The sequence below is a fragment of the Trachypithecus francoisi genome, unplaced genomic scaffold, assembly GCF_009764315.1.
Source record: "Trachypithecus francoisi isolate TF-2019V2 unplaced genomic scaffold, Tfra_2.0 Lachesis_group11, whole genome shotgun sequence".
NCBI lineage: Eukaryota > Metazoa > Chordata > Mammalia > Primates > Cercopithecidae > Trachypithecus > Trachypithecus francoisi.
Window position 1 is genome coordinate 117,324,364 of NW_022681456.1, and position 14,852 is coordinate 117,339,215.

At 44.4% G+C, this 14,852-nt stretch overlaps 1 long non-coding RNA gene across 1 annotated transcript in view; it reads left to right on the top strand.

Moving 5' to 3' along the window:
* Positions 1-14,480, top strand: part of LOC117090479 — a 62,001-nt gene extending 47,521 nt beyond the window's left edge. Inside the window, exon 2 of the long non-coding RNA XR_004440028.1 lies at positions 14,045-14,480. This is a non-coding gene — a long non-coding RNA (uncharacterized LOC117090479). The remainder of the gene's footprint in view (positions 1-14,044) is intronic.
* The last annotated feature ends 372 nt before the right edge of the window (positions 14,481-14,852 follow it).

Here is a 14,852-nt window from a genome sequence, read left to right on the forward strand (position 1 = left end):
GAAAGGAGAATGACACGGGATGAGGGATGGTAGAATGTACTTACTGTATTTTACCATTAATACTTAAAAAAAATTTTTTTTTTCCTTTCATCATTCCTCAGTGCTTCAAAAAAGCTGGATTTTTAGGTCATGCACAGTGGCTCACCCTTGTAATTTGAGCACTTTGGGAGGCCAAGGCAGGAGGATTGCTCAAAGCCAGGAGTTCAAGACCAGACTGGACAACATAGCAAGACCCCCGTAACCGGTCTCTACTTCTAAATTAAAAAAAAAAAAAAAAAAAAGCCAGGTGTGGTGGTGTGTGCCTGTAGTCCCAGCTACTTGAAAGGCTGAAGTAGGAAGACTCTTTGAGCCCACAAGTTTGTTTGAAGCTGCAGTGAGCCGTGATCTTGCTACTGCACCCCAGCCTGGGTGATAGAGGAGCGAGACCTTGTCTAAAAAAAAAAAACCTCATTCTATGTTTATGTAAATGTTTATGCATCTGCCCTTGACTCTGCCTCAGTATTTTCTATAACTTTATATCTCATTCTAACACTATATACTACGTAGATGTTCAATAAATTCTTGTTGAATGTCTATCATCTTTCTCTCTTTAAAAATTTATCCTAAGATCTTAATTTTATTTATGTATGGGAATTTCTTCTATTCCAAGTAGAGAGGGGCAGCATAAAGGAGATTTAAAAAGATACAATAATATTTTGTGAAGACATAGCAAGCATGGTGTCCAGACCCTATTTCAGTGAAGGACTTGTTTTCCCAACTACTGGGAGTGCTACAAGGGGAAAGCCTTCAGCTAGCAGTGTCTTCAGGGACTACATCAGCTTCATAAGTGACTAAGGTGAGGCACCCTTACTGGGACAGCCTACACCCAGTGATCAAGTTGGAGGTATAAAGACCTGGCTGTTTTAGTCCACTGTGGGACAACTCTGCCAATTCAGCTTCCTTTTAAGAAAATTAAGCTGGGATTTTGTTTGTTTGTTTTCTTTCTTGAGACACAGTCTTGCTCTGTTGCCTAGGCTGGAGTGAGTGGCGCAATCCTGGCTCACTGCAACCTTGGCCTCTGGGGTTCAAGCGATTCTGCTGCCTCAGCCCCCTGAGTAGCTGGGATTACAGGTGCGTGCCACCGTGCCCAGCTAATTTTTTGTATTTTTAGTAGAGATGGGGTTTTACCATGTTGACCAGGCTGGTCTTGAACTCCTGACCTCAAGTGATCTGCCCACCTCGGCCTTCCAAAGTGCTGGGATTACAGGCATGAACCACCACGCCCTGCCCTTTCTTTTTCTTTTCCTTTCTTTTTTTTTTTGAGACGGAGTCTCGCTCTGTCGCCCAGGCTGAAGTGCAGTGGTGCAGTCTCGGCTCACTGCAAGCTCCACCTCTCAGGTTCATGCCATTCTCCTGCCTCAGCCTCCCAAGTAGCTGGGACTACAGGTACCTGCCACCATGCCCAGCTAACTTTTTGTATTTTTAGCAGAGATGGGGTTGCACCATGTTAGCCAGGATGGTCTTGATCTCCTGACCTCGTGATCTGCCTGCCTTGGCCTCCCAAAGTGCTGGGATTACAGCCTCCCTTTTTTTTTTTTTTTTTTTAGGCATGATCTGGCTCTGTCGCCTAGGCTGGAGTGCAGTGGCATGAACCTGGCTTGCTGCAACCTCCTAGGCTCAAGTGATCCTCCCACCTCAGCCTCCTGAGTAGCTGGGACTACAGGCATCTACCACCACTCCTGGATAATTTTTTTTTTGTATTTTTTTGTAGAGATGGGTTTTTGCCATGTTGCCCACCCTGGGTTTGAACTCTTGGTCTCAAGCAATCTGCCTTCTTGGTGTGAGTCACTGTACCAGGCCAGGATTCTTTTTTTATTTATTTATTTTTATTTTTATGGTGGCAAGATTTAGTAAAGTGAAAGGGAAAGTAAAGGGAAAGCGAAAGTAAAGCTTCTACCTGGTGGAAGCGGACCTGGAAGGGTTTCTGTTTCTGGCTTGGGTATCTTATGCTTATATCCCCTTATGACTCCTCCCCTTTTCCTTTTTCTGTCCTATAGGATTAGCTTATTTTCTCTTCACTTGTGAGTTGGCAGACCTGATTGGTTAAAAACATCAGGCTGCAGCTAGAGCTTAAACTCCCTATATGATTGGTTGAAGTTTCAATACCTTAGCTTGCAGCTATGACTCATTTTGGCTTAGGGGAAAGTCCCCTTTGATTGGTTGAAGTTTTAATCTCTTAGCTTGCAGCTATGACTCATTTTGGCTTAGGGGGAAGTCCCCTTAGGGAAGTCCCTATTGACCCAGGAAGTCCAGCCAGCTTAACCACTTAGTCCCTCAGTCCCCCCTTTCAACAGGAAAGCCCAAGTGCTATTGGGAAGTTGGGTGATGATCATTCTAGCTACTTCCTGCTGAACTGGGGGGTAGAAGGGGCTCTGCAGTTGAGGTTTCCTCAGGAGGGGAGTCTTTGATGTTGTGGAGCAAGAACAGGTTGGTGGGTCGGTCTAGGGATCCTTGATAGTAGGTGCTAGTGGTGGTCATTTGGGGCTCCATTTGTAGAACCATTTGCAGTTTCATGGATTCTGTTCTGAAAGAGGCAAATTTTACAAGGAGGTTAAAAATGCAGGGTCCAAAGATAAGCAACATCACAATAGCCACCAAGGGTCCCAAGAAGGGGAGAAGCCAGGGCATCCATTGGTTGACAATATTCCAAGGTCCTGTGTCTTGGAGCTCTTGTGCCTGGCACTGTATCCTGTCTCACAGCTCCTTAACCTTCTCGGTGACAATTCAGGATTGATTAATGAAGTAGCAGCACTCTTCTCCTAGAAAAAGACAGATTCCACCTCTTTTGGCTGTTAATAAGTCTAGGGCTCTCTGATTTTGAAGGGCTGCTGCTTCTAAAGAGTTAAGCTGGCTTTGTAAGGTGACCAGCGAATCTGCGACTCATTCCATGTCATCATTTAACTCTTGTGATAATTTGTAATAGAAGTGGCTTGAGGTGGTAATGCCTCCAATGCCAGTTCCTGGTCCTCCTAGTACCTCAGCCCCGATAATGAATGGTAGGATGTTCAGGTAGACTGAGACACTGGGTTTGACGGATCTTTAAAGGCAAATAAAAATTGAGAGTCAGCATGGAGAGGGATGTAGAAGAAAGCATCCTTAAGATCTAGGACTGCAAACCATTCTGCTTTCTCTGGTGTCTGGGAGAGTAGAATATAAGGATTAGGTACAACTGGATACAGAGGAACAACTGCCTCATTGATAATTCTGAGGTCTTGCACTAACCTCCATTGTCTGATGGGTTTTTGTATGCCTGGAATAGGGGTGTTGCATTGACCGTTGCATGGCTTTACTAATCCCTGTGCTTTTAGGTCTTTGACGATCTTTTGTAACCCTTGTTGGGCTTCTGGTCTGAGGAGGTACTGCCTTTGATAAGGAAATGAGGTAGGATTCTTTAATTTAACTTGAATTGGACAAGCATTTTTTTTGCTTGTCCGTATTGTCCTTCCTCTGCTCAGACGTCAGGATTAACTCCCTCCTCGAGTAGAGAGCAGCAAACAGGTATACCTTCTCCTATATGCAAGTATATTAATGTCCCTAATTTAGCTAATATGTCCCTCCCTAGTAAAGGAGTAGGACTCTCAGGCATAATAAAGGCATGTGAGAAAAATAAGGTTCCTCAGTCACAAATAGGGGGTGGGAGAAATGCCTAGTGACTGGCTGTCCTAGGACCCCTTTGATGGTGACAGATCTGGAGGATAGTTGTCTGGGACAGAAGAGTAAAACTGAGAAGGCCACACCAGTGTCCAGGAGGAAGGTAGTTTCCTGGCCCTCAATAGTTAAGCTTACCCGGGGCTCTGTGAGGGTGATGGCATGAGCTGGCGCCTGCCCCAGGCACTCTCAGTCCTGTTGTTGAGCCATCTGGTTAGGAGCCTCTGGCCTAGAGGACCTTCACCCTTGGGGGCAGTGCACCTTCCAGTGATCCCCCTGGCACAAGGGACATGGATGAGGGGGCGGCTTACTTTCATTTGGACAGTCCTTTTTGAAGTGTCCCTGTAAGCCGCACTAATAACAAGCCCTGTCAGGTGGGTTGCCTGCCCAGCCCTTCTTTCTTTCAGAGCCACAGACGTTCATCTGCCTGAGGGCCATGACTAAGGCAGCAGCCTTTTTCTTGTCTCATCTGTCCTGTTCAGCCTGCTCCTCCTGATCCCTGTTATAAAACACTGAAGTTGCCAAATTCAATAGAGTTTCCAAATTTTGCTCGGGGCCTGGGGCAGACTTTTGACGTTTTTTTTTCTAGTGTCTGTAGCTGACTGAGTGATAAACTTATCCTTTAAAAATTAGTTGGCCTTCATTAGAGTCAGGTGACAAGGAGGCATACTTTCTTAATGCCTCCCTTAGTCTCTCTAAAAATGCCGGAGGGTTTTCTTCCTTTCCATGCATTATGGTGGACATCATTGAGTAATTCATTGGCTTTTTTTCTGGTCTGTCTTAATCCCTGTAGTATACAAGTCAGTAAATGCCTGTGACTCCAGTCTCCATGCTCCAAATTGAGGTCCCAATGGAGATCCACACTGGAAACCACCTGTTGGCCTGTGGGGAATTGTTCCCTTTCTTCTGATGCCATTTTATCATTTACCTGGCTGAGGTACCAGAGATCCCCAAACTCCCGGGATGCAGCTGACGTGGCCTCTTTTTCACTGGGAGTTAATGTTCGACCTAACAACAACATACTATCTCTCCATGCTAAATCAAAAGATTGTCCTAATCCCTGTAAGACATCTATGTATCAAGCAGGATTATCTGAGAATTTTCCTAAGTCCAGTTTGATCTGTTTAAGTCTGAGAGGCAAAAGGGGACATGTACTCACGCCAGGCCAAAGTCTCCTTCTCCCATGGCTTGGAGGGAGCACAGTCAAGGGCCATTGGCGCCTTGTGTTTCCTTGACTATCTTTTTGTCTGGTTCCTTTTGGGCCGTTAGAGCCAAAGGAGAGTTCTTACTAGCGGAAGGGGGAGCTCTGGGGAGGCCTGAGTATGGGGGTAGGCTTTGAGGAGCCCTGGCAGGATGTAAATTCCATTTTTTACGTAATTGTGGGTTATCCCTTAGTGAGAAAAAAGCCCTGTACACATGGCACTTCATTCCATTTGCCCTCTCGTTTACAAAAGATATCTAGCTGTAGGATGGTATTATAGTTTATACTTCCTTCGGGTGGCCATGTCTCTCCTCTGGAAAGAGGATATTACGGCCAGGTAGTGCTGCAGAAAAATATAAGTCACTTCTTCTTCAGTGTTTGAGAATCAAATTGGTCCCAGTTATCCTGAATATACCTCAGGCGTGGCTTTGCTTTTGAGGGAATGTCTCCCACCTGAAAGGAGAATGTAGGAGTCCCTGCACCCCAGTCATCCCCTAGTGAGCACTAGCCCTAGGGCGTCCCCTATGGTTCTAGTGTCCGTTTCTTTCCAGGGGGCACAGTCATCCATGGAACACTGCTTATTGGATTTAATTGCACTTACTGACGTAGCAGTTTTGCCCACATTCGTTTCCTGCCCTTTTTTAGCCACAAAAAAGGAGGCCGGGACTGCTGGATTTTAGTGGCTCCTTACCAGCATGCTCACAATTGCCTTTGCATCTGCGAGTAGGTCTTAGGTTCGGGGTGTATTTTGAGCACAGAGACCAGGCATCAGTTAGCATATTTCTGGGCTTGAAGCTGTCCCAGCAAGATAAAGTCCTTGAAAATGGCCCTGAAGCACAACAGCTTTAGGGTAGGCCGCAGCAAATTGGAGGACCAGTGCTTTTTGTACCCAGATTTTCTGTCCCCTATTTGCCCTCCTACGAATATTCACTGACCTTTGGACTTGAATCGGGGGACGTATTGTCTATTATATTGTTTCGGCCCATACATCTGACAGCTTCGAGTGGAGAAGTTCTACAGTTCTAATTGCTGATCCCAGACAGGAAAGGTGGTAATTAAAGCAGCCTCTACAATCTGGAGTAAGATTAGGGCAACAAAAGGAAAAATGTCCTAGGTCTTCTATCAGCCACTGACATGTCTTTTGATGTCCCAGATAGTGCCTAGGGTACAGGTTATGAGGGACAGGTCATGTATAAGTATATTGATACCCATTTGCATAAGAATAAGCCTGAGGACACCATGGGCAAGGGTCTTTGGATTGCCACCCCCCTTGACTTAGGCTCCTAGCCAAACGATTCTTAGACTCAGGGGTAAGAAAGATCCTAGAGGACAGGGCCTCAAGAAAGTCTTCTCTGAGGACGTTAGGACCCAGGAGGCATGGGTCAGAAAAGGCAGAGAATGCATGCATGGGCAGCTGTGGAGTAGACGCTTCTTGCTGTGCCATGATCTCGACTGGGCCAGTGCCAGGAGTTCGGGAAGACAGTTTTCCACCTCTAGCCAGCCCTTGGCTTTTCCCAGGAAAGGTAGAGAAAGGTGGAACTGGTTCCAGTTAAACCAATGCTCCCAGCCTGGAGGGCCGGGGGTTGTTAGAGAGCTCTTTTCCAGAAAGCCTCACACCCATGTCTTAAGTCCAGCGGCCATGCTTGTCGCTTTTAAATGGCCGACAGGTACCTGGTGTTTTCTTCCAATTTCTAGTGAGAAGATAGAACAGAATAGCAAGCAAAAGGGGTCCGAATTCACTCACTGCTTTGGAGAAATTCCAGACGGGACCCCAGAAATGAGACAAGAAGTCTTCTCCTGAGCGAAGGTTTTCCTCGATCGAAGGGTTTGTGGTCTTCACAGGCTTCACAGGAATGAAGCCATGGGCTGCAGTGAGTGTTACAGCTTGATTAGAGAAACGCACAGACCCAAAGAGTGTGCAGTGGCAAGATTTAGTAAAGCGAAAGTGAAAGTAAAGCTTCCCCGTGGTGGAAGGGGACCCAGAAGGGTTGCCTAGGATTCTTTAACTTAATTATTCTGTCTCTCTCTCTTTTTAAATTGAAGTATGTTCATGAATGAATTATGAGTAATTATCACTAACCCACAAAGTATTTTGGACCCATTACCTCATTCAAATAAATGGAGTGAACCATTTCCTTTAGGAAACCCCAACTAGAAAACTATTTTTCATTTTCTTCTGTCCCTTCTCTATGTTGTGTCAAACTTTATTTCATTTATTTATTTTCTCAGATAGGGTCTCAGTCTTTCACCCAGTTCGGAGTGCAGTGGTGCAATCCTGGCTCACTGTGGCCTTGAACTCTTGGGTTCAAGTGATCCTCCTGCCTCAAGTAGCTAGGACTGCAGGCATGTGCCACCACACCTGGCTAATTTTCAAACTTTAGTATATCGTAAAAGTTTATGGGCCAGGTGTGGTGGCTCATGCCTGTAATCCCAGCACTTTGGGACGCCGAGGCGGGTGGATCACTTCAGGTTAGGAGTAACATCTCAGCCTGGCCAACATGGTGAAACCCCATCTCTACAAAAATATAAAAATTAGCTGAGTATGATGGCAGGTGCTTGTAATCCCAGCTACTCAGGAGGCTGAGGCAGGAGAATCACTTGAACCTGGGAGGCAGAGGTTGTAGTGAGCTGAGATTGCGTCACTCCTCTCCAGCCTGAGCGACAGAGCAAGACACTGTCTCAAAAAAAAAGAAAAAAAAAAATTATGAGTGAGGAAGCTGGGCATTTGATTCTTTAATTTAATTTAATTTAATTTAATTCAGTTGAGACAGACTCTTGTTCTGTCGCCCAGACTGGAGTGCAGTGGCATGATTTCAGCTCACTGCAACCTCTGCCTCCCAGGTTCAAGTGATTCTCCTGTCTCAGCCTCCTGAGTAGCTGGGATTATAGGTGCCTGCCACCGCACGCGGCTAATTTTTGTATTTTTAGTAGAGACAGGTTTCACCATGTTGGCCAGGCTGGTCTGGAACTCCTGACCTCAAGTGATCCAACTGCCTCAGCCTCCGAAAGTGCTGGAATTACAGGCATGAGCCACCACACCCAGCCCCTTTTATTGTTTAAAAATTGGATTCATATAATACTTGCTGAGGGTACAGGATAGAATAGAAAGATTGTGGGTGTTGGAGTCATACTAAGGGTTATTCCAAGTCATTGCAGAAGTAAGAAAACAAAAACAAACTGGGGGTTAATATCCTAGCTACTGTATGTAAAACACCTAGCACATAGCCAATATTTAGTTAATGTTAGTTTAATTTTCTTTTCTGTATTGTGTTTTAGAAACTCTGGTACCAACTTCATATTATCTCATTTCCCTGTATTCATTCTTCCCAGCTAAAATCTCTCTTCCTCCGAAGTCAGTAATTCCAAACCATAGCCCAGATGATCTTTTTCTTCTTTTTTTCAAAAAAAATTTTTCTTAGTTCTTGTCTCAGACCTAATGATCTTTTTATTTTTATTTATTTATTTTTTGAGATGGAGTCTTGCTCTGTCTCCCAGGCTGGAGTGCAGTGGCACGATCTCGGCTCATTGCAACCTCTGGCTCAAGCGATTCTTCTGCCTCAGCCTCCCGAGTAGCTGGGACTACCAGCACGTGCCACCATGCTCCGCTAACTTTTGTATTTTTAGTAGAGACAGGGTTTCACCATGTTGGCCAGGCTGGCCTGGAACTCCTGACCTCAAGTGATCCACCCACCTCAGCCTCCCAAAATGCTAATGCTGGGATTACAGGTGTGAGCCACCACGCCCAGCCCCTAGTGATCTTTTTAATATGAAAATTTAATTAGCGACTTCTCTGCTTAAAATTTGAAAACTTTCTATTGCTGTTAAGATAATGACCTCAATTTTTACCTTGGTCTTTTAACAACCTGAATTATCTGACCCAGACTCATCTCTTATAAGGCTGCTTTCTTTCCTCACTCTCTCTACTCTAGTTTCATTAAGCTTTTGTTTAGCCCCTGTACTTGTCCTGTCTCTCTGTAGTCCCCACTGCCTGGAATGCCCCACTCCTCCCTATCCCCTCCCCCTTGGTTAGTTAGCTCTTTCCCATCCTTTAGATGTCAGCCCAGAAAAGCCTTCTCTGATCTGGTACCCTCCCCATGATTTAAGTCAGTGGTATACACTCTCTTATGACCTTGTGATGTTCCTTCACTTTGAGACACTCATTGAAATTTGTAATTAATCATCACTGTGATTAATTAATCATTGTCTGTGTTTCCCACAAGACTAAGTTCCTTGAGAGTGGAAAGCTTTTTTCACAGCTTGTTTCAGAGTAGGCAGGCAGTAAACACTGTATAATTTAATCTGCAAAAACCCAGCAAAGCGTGTGAATGTGTGTGTATATAATTTTATTATTATTTTTCAATATATCAGGAAACTGAAGCTCATTGAAGGCTAAATTCATTTAGCTTATAAGTGCAGAGTACCTTACAATTTTACAAAGGCATGCTTCTTTTTATGAGTGTTTCAAATATACCTTCCTTTTCTCTTTTGTATTACCTATGCATAATATTCTTAATGCCCAAGAACAATATTCTTTTTTTTTTGAGATGGAGTCTTCCTCTGTCACCCCGGGTGGAGTGCAGTGGCACGATCTCAGCTCACTGCAAGCTCCGCCTCCTGGATTTATACCATTCTGCTTCAGCCTCTGGAGTAGCTGGGACTACAGGTGCCCACCACCACATCTGTCTGATTTTTTGTATTTTTAGTAGAGACAGGGTTTCACCGTGTTAGCCAGGGTGGTCTCCATCTCCTGACCTCGTGATCCACCTGCCTCGGCCTCCCAAAGTGGTGGGATTACAGACATGAGCCACCGCGCCCAGCCAAGAACAATATTCTTATTGTTCTTTACCTAATGCCTCATTTTCTTCTCAATTATTCCCTTCTCAAAAGACTGTAATATTTTTTAAAATTCACTTATGCCTTCTGACTTGTAAATAACAAAGAACTGCCAATGACCCCGAAATATAATTGTCCAACCTATGGACTATGGCCCTGGAAATGTAAACTGATCCCAAATTGACATTTAATTAAATTTATCAAACATTTGAACCATACTAGATAGTTCATGCTACTCGTGATTTGTGGTGGGAGTCTTGGGCCATGCTGAATCAGTCTGACGGCCAGAGGGGCTGGAGACTGAATAAGGTCACCCACCTTGGTGCTCTCTTCCCATGTGGCCAATCCCTAATTGAAACTCCAGACAGCAAGACTCAGCTGACCTTCTCTGGTTGGCAAGACTCCATCCATGTTGTCACACATTGTTGCTGAGAGAATTAAGTGCTGTCCGGATGACTTTACAGAGAGAGGAAAACTAGAAATGTGTTCCTGGTCTCTCCCGGACTCTACCCTTTGTGTCTTTTATTTTGCTGGTTTAAATCTTTATCTTTTCATCATAATAAACAGTATGAGTTTAACAGCTTTTCTGAGTTTTGTGAGTCCTTCTAGTGAAATGTCGAAACTGAGGGTGGTCTTGGGGTGCCTCGTCACAGCTGCTTAGTAAATGTATCAACTTTGGGTTTCTTAAGTAGGTTTCAAACCCGACTCTGAAACTTTCTGTGTGCTGCTGATCAGGTTAGTGAAGTTGTTCCTCCATTTCTGCATAAGTAAAACTAGCACAGTAAGAGCTACATTACAGTGTCAGGATTAAAGAAATAATGTAAGACAGGTGCCTGGCAAGTGTTTAACTAAATGCGGCTATTTTTTTTTTTTTTTTATCACATTGGGGTAAGGGGTGGAGGAATACAAAAGATTATTAAGACATTTTCCAATGGCTAGTAATCTAATCAAGGGGAAATCTTTTTCTTGAGGACTGTGGGGAAAATGAGGTTATTTTCCACTTGGTCCACTTTTTGTAGACTGACAGTTCATTCAGTCAGTCATACAAACTGTCCCTCCTACTCATAGGCGCTGCTGTCCTGGGGCAGAGACAGGACAGGCAAAGAAGGAAAGACTTTTTCTACCTGAACCTGAAGATATATCTAAGATTTATATACATGCAATTAGCCTATATATATCTCTCTTTTATCATATCAGTAGTAGGACACGGACCTTCAATGGGGTACAACTGGCCTTTAGTAACTTCATAATTAATCATTCAGGACAGCCCCAAATGTTCCTTTTAGCTTTATTTTGCTTGAATAATGACACTGGAATGCAAGGGGACACCACGGGAGTGGCCTCCACTTCCCATTCTTTCCATGCCCCCTCGGTTCCCTGATACACACTGGGCCAAGTAAAGCCCTGCCTAGGGAATGGCAAGGGAGGACATGGAGTCAAATCTGTCTCTTGAAACCCCTGTTAGTAGAATAAACATTTTCAAATATCTGAATCAGTCTAGGTTATTTTTTGTTTAAGGATTTCTTTTCCTGGTCAGGTGTGGTGGCTCATGCCTATAATTTCAGCACTTTGGGAGGCTGAGGCGGGCAAATCACCTGAAGTCAGGAGTTTGAGACCAGCCTGGCCAATATGGTGAAATCCCGTCTCTACTAACAATACAAAAAAAATTAGCTGGGCATGGTGGCACACACCTGTAATCCCAGCTACTCGGGAGGCTGAGGCAGGAGAATTGCTTGAGCCGGGGAGATGGAGGTTGCGGTGAGCCAAGATCATACCATGGCACTCCAACCTGGCTAACAGAGTGAGATTCTGTCTTAAAAAAAAAAAAAAAATGTCCTTTGTTTCTGAAACAGGATCTCACTCTGTCATCCAGGCTGGAGTGCAGTGGTACAATCTTGGCTCACTGCAGCCTCAACTTATTATGCTCAAGCGATCCTCCTACCTTAGCCTTCCAAGTAGCTGGGACTACAGGCATATACTACCATGCCCAGCTAATTTTTTATTTTATTTTTATTTTTATTTTACTTTTAAGTTCTGGGATACATGTGCAGAGTGTGCAGGTTTGTCCATGGTGGTTTGCTGCACCTATCATCTAGTTTTTAAGCCCCGCATGCATCTGGTATTTGTCCTAATGCTCTCCCTACCCTTGCCCCCACCCCTCCCCGACAGGCCCCACTATGTGGTGTTCCCATCCCTGTGTCCATGTGATCTCATTGTTCAACTATCACTTATGAGTGAGAACATGCGGTGTTTGGTTTTCTGTTCCTTTGTTAGTTTGCTGATAATGATGGCTTCCAGCTTCATCCATGTCACTGCAAAGGAGATGATCTCACTAATTTTTTATTTTTTTGTAGAGATGGGGTCTCACTATGTTGCCCAAGCTGGTCTAAAATTTGCTGGGCTCAAGCGATCCTCCTGCCTGGGCCTTCCAAAATGGGATTACAGGCATGAGCCACTGCAATGAGTAAGCAAAGGAGTTTTCAGAGTGGGACTCTTTGGGTAAAAAAAGACTAAAATGACCTTTCTTTTAATGCATTTAGAGGAGATCTAGACTTGAGGACTCTCCCAGGCATCCTGGAGCTAGGCACTGGCTACTGCAGAGTGTTTTGTAGTTAGGAAACGTGATGTGGACTTGGTTAGTGGCAGAAGAGGGTCAGGAATGGGGAGGGAAGTATTTGCATATATCCCCTCATCTTTCCCCTTTCCTGCTGTTCCCACTGGTTTCTAAATACAAAATCTGCCCTGGGCCATGTGAGAAGCAGGGCAGGGGTTTGGCTTCACTGAGGTGGAAGTAAAAGGAATAGGCAGGGAATTCTTAGGCAAGGGAAACTGAAAGAAAGGAGTTTCTGGGATATAAATCAGAGGCTCCAGTCTAAGAAGCCAAATAGCTTTTCAACAGACTGTATTGAGGTCACAGGGAAACTGCAGAGCAACTTGTCTCTTCCTTAAGAATGGAGACATGTGTACTGACCCAGTTTAAAGCCACTTACCCTGATTTTTCTGTTCATATCCAGACCCATATCTATGTTATTTCCTCAAACCCACACCCCTCTCCCAGCACAAAGCAAGCCGACCTCAGATATTTACAAATTCACACCTGCAGTAGAGCTCTCCTTCCATTCAAACCCTATTGAATAGATAAAGTACACATTTTATTGCCATAAATGCTCAGAAAAGAACAAAGTCCTTTAGTCTGTCTTGAGTCAAAAGTAATCTGAAAAATTAATCTTTAGCCAACAATACTGGAAACAATGCGAAAAAGTCCGCACATATACACACATGTAAGGATTATTGAAATTTTCACTCAAAAAGGAAAAAAGCAATTCTTTTTTTGTTTTTTTGAGATGGAGTCTGCTTTGTCTCCCAGGCTGGAGTGTAGCAGTATGATCTCGGCTCACTGCTGCAACTTCTGCCTCCCAGGTTCAAGCCATTCTCCTGCCTCAGCCTCCTGAGTAGCTTGGATTATGGGTACACGCTATCATGCTTGGCTAATTTTTGTATTTTTAGTAGAGGCGGGGTTTCACCATGTTGGCCAGGCTGATCTCGAACTCCTGAACTCAAGGGATCCACCTTCCTTGGCCTCCCAAAGTGCTAGGATAAAAAATAATTCTAAACCTAATGATATGTGATCTCAGGTAGATAATCTATTTTTCTTTGTTTTTTTGAGACACGGTCTTACCCTGTCACCCAGGCTGGAGTGCAGTGGCATCATCATGGCTTAATCATGACTCACTGCAGTCTCGACCTCCTGGGCTCAAGCAATCCTCCCATTTCAGCCTCCCTAGTAGCTGTGACTACAGGTGTGCGCCACCATGCCAAGCTAATTTTTATGTCGTTTTGTAGAGGCAGGGTTTCACCATGTTGCTCAGGTTGGTCTTGAACTCCTGAGCTCAAGCAGTCTGCCTGCCGCAGCCTCCCAAAGTGCTGGTATTACAGGTGTGAGCTGCAACTCTCAGCAGCATTTCTATTAAAACAAATAAAAGGAGACTGAGTTAGGTCCATATGTGCTGGTTCCAAAATCCCAGAAGGGAAAAATTAGACTGTGCAGCTGAAGCCAGGAGGACAGAGGACACGTAGCAGCTGAACACTTAGAAAGGATTATGGGAGCAGACTCTTAGAGAAGAGAGAATGACAAATTCTCTTTCAGGAAGCATGGAGGCAGAGAGGAAATAATTGGCATTTTGACTGTAGAAATCTTATTCATCGTTATATTCCCGGTATCTAGTATATATAATGATCTTAAGTAAAACTGAGTTGAACTAAGGGATAAAAGAAAGGCAATTGCAAGTATAGAAGATAAAGATTGAATCTATTTTGTTTCAGGTAGGAGGCACTGACTTTCCTTCATCTGTACTGTGGATGCTGCGGTGTGCTTCCCAGACACCACTTCTCATCTAAGGCTTGAAGAATTCCTCCAGCAGTGGGAGTACTGGCAATCAACAACTCTCAGCTGAGTCTCTCTTCTAGAATTGCCCTTGGGTAAAGAGAACTGCCTAGCCCAAGGTCACACCTCCTTCCAGGAGGCAATTCATATCCAAAGACTTGTAAATGCAGGGGCACACAGGCCTAGCCTTATGACTGCAATTTGGGGCAACTCTGAAGGGTCATCCCAACTCCAGAGCTCCTAATAGGATGGACCGAGGCCTTTGTTTTGACAGAATCATAGTTTGACTTTTCTCTCTAAACAATCTTGGGTTTTTTTGTTCCCCCACAGGAGCTGATCCTAAGATTATTTGCTGATAAAGTTCCTACATGCAGATCTCTGCCTCAGAATTTGGTTCATGGGGAACTCAACTGGAAATAGCTGGCACCAGGAGTGTCTGAAAATGAAAACTCTTAAGACGGGACTTTGGAAATGGATCATTCACAGGCCAAATATCAATGAGGTCCCCATCACTGGTAGTAGGTGGCACACAGACAGCAAATAGTCCATGGCATGCAGTAGCCATGCAGTTTTTAAAACTTTCACTAGCAGTGAACTTGGATAGTCTACCAGTGGAAGGAAAGCACTTGTAGGTGCAATGTTTTGGTCATTTGAGAAAGACAGAGGAAATACTAAATATAAAGACTATAAAGTTGGATGGCTATTGCTGAGGGCCATTCAGTTCTGCAGAAAGATAATGAAAGGGTC